The sequence below is a fragment of the Peromyscus eremicus genome, chromosome 9, assembly GCF_949786415.1.
Source record: "Peromyscus eremicus chromosome 9, PerEre_H2_v1, whole genome shotgun sequence".
NCBI classification, from domain to species: Eukaryota; Metazoa; Chordata; class Mammalia; order Rodentia; family Cricetidae; genus Peromyscus; species Peromyscus eremicus.
The window spans coordinates 72,205,582-72,207,790 of record NC_081425.1 but is presented as its reverse complement, the minus strand read 5'-3'; the positions used below and the strand labels follow the sequence as shown (position 1 = coordinate 72,207,790).

Here is a 2,209-nt window from a genome sequence, read left to right as displayed (position 1 = left end):
GAAATGAGTAGAAAATTCAGGAAGAAAATACAAATAATAAACAGATGAGCAATTTCAATATCTCTGATGTTTATTCAAGGACAAATAGCTGTATAGAAAACCATTTTCCATGTCAAATTAGCAAACATTTAAAAAATAATACTCAATGTTACCAAAGAAATAGGCACATATTGAATATCCTATTAAAAGTAATAGATTCTGGGGTGTGGGGTAGGTTAACCAAACCTGTATTTTAAAAATGTATTTAAAAAAAAATTCAAGCCGGGCAGTGTTGGCACATGCCTTTAATCCCAGGACTCGGGAAGTAGAGGCAGGCAGGCAGATCTCTGTGAGTTCAAGGCCAGCCTGGTCTATAGAGTGAGTTCTAGGACAGGCAGAGCTGTTTCACAGATAAACTCTGTCTCAAAAAAAAAAAAAAAAAGCAAAAAACAAAAACCTTATGGTAAGGTTCAACTTTTTTTTTTGTTATCTATCTATCATCTATCTATTTGAGTTCTGGAGATGTTTTATTTAGAAAAAGACCTATGATTTTAAGATTTTAATTTTTTTAAATAGCACCCTAACCTATGTTCATAAGGTAGTCCTGAATATTAAAAGTATTTCCACATGGACTACAAAATAAATATACAATAACTGGGAAAAATTAGTTGTCCACTGATTGGTTTTGTATTTCCCTCTTTATCTTCTGCTGTATGTCTTGATGCCTTTTGTAAACCCTTCTCTTTCCTGATTTCAGATCTGCTCCTGGCTCTGGTGTTACCCACTGTATTCCTACTGGCTTTTCCTCTGCCAGTCAAACGGTGGCAGCGTCTTCAGTGGGTTCATGAGGAGCAGTAGTCTTTGGCTCTTTCTTCCTTAGCTTACGAACATTTTTTTTTTCCAAGACAGGGTCTCTCCATGCAATCCTGGCTGTCCTCGAACTTTATATTTACACCAGGCTGGCCTCCAACTTACAGAGACCTGCGTGCCTCTGTCTCCCCAGTGCTGGGATTAAAGGTGGGAACCATCTCGGCCAGCCTAGTTTATGAACACCTTAGACCTACAGTTTTTCTCGGCACTTTGCAGCTGTGATGGGCCTTATGGCATGTCTGGATACTGATAATAAGGTTTCTCTTATGAAGTTGGCCAGTCTTCCCTGAAAAATCTTTGTGAAATTTATGACAGAATGGGGTCTTGTTTCCACAGGAACCACACCTTCTATAATCTGGAAGCTCTAAAACCATATTCTGTAATCCAAAATGGTGAAAGTAAACATGATTCCGTGGTTCCTAAGGATCTGAATTGAGATCCTTTCAACAAAGCACAATGTGGCAATTCATCAAAAGCAGGGTTAAAGGACAAATGGGGGCAAAGGCTTCTCAAACAGTTTCCAGTCATCTTCAGTTCGGCCAGGGTATGAATATTAATGTTTCACAATAAGAATTTTTTGGTAGGTAGCCCATGAGGTGAATTTGAAAGCCACATATAGAGATCCTGTTTTATTTAGTTTCAAAATAGATGCATTTATTTCAGTTTTTGTTTTCATTTCACAAACTTTGTGAATCATAAGTACTTTATCTCAGTATCTGCTTTAGAATGAGGCATCAACATTCTCAAGTCTTGCACTGCGTGTCTTGATCTGTTTTTTATTCCTCGGAAGAGAAGATGAGAATCCCTTTTTGACTTTCCCATCCACCATTGCAAACAGGACCTGGGATGCAGTCTGTCTCCTTCCTCAATCGCTTCTGCCACAGCAGTCTGCTTAGCTGGCTGCTCAGCGTCTTTCTGGCTTCTCTGCCTGAACGTCTGTGCCCCGTGCCACTTTTTGGTCGCCACCAAAGACTGACTGTAGAGTCCATCCTGCATGCTTCCCCGTGAAGGTCTGAGCTAGTAATAAAACTCTCAGTGTCAGGCCTGGGATATCTCCCTATGTGCTGTTGGTGAGAGTGGGCCCAGAAGCACCCAAGGAGTCATCAATAGTTACAGTGCCAGCCTGTCAGGCAAATTGTGCTCACTGGTGCAGTAGTGGAATAAACGTCATGTGGGACCAACCAATCCCTTTCTGATTGAAGTTGAGGCCTGCGCTATAGGAGGGAATCCATGTCTGATATGTATCCTGGGAAAACAACAACAACAACAACAACAACAACAACAATAAAACCCGTGGTTCAGGAAGTCAGAGGCCCTGGGCACATTAAGTGTGTGTGTGTGTGTGTGTGTGTGTGTGTGT

The 2,209-nt window shown here is 40.8% G+C and overlaps 1 pseudogene; it reads right to left on the bottom strand.

Annotated features, from left to right (window-relative positions):
* Positions 1-1,197: 1,197 nt before the first annotated feature.
* LOC131919042 (ribosome biogenesis protein BRX1 homolog) lies at positions 1,198-1,845 on the bottom strand (annotated as a pseudogene).
* Positions 1,846-2,209: the final 364 nt, after the last annotated feature.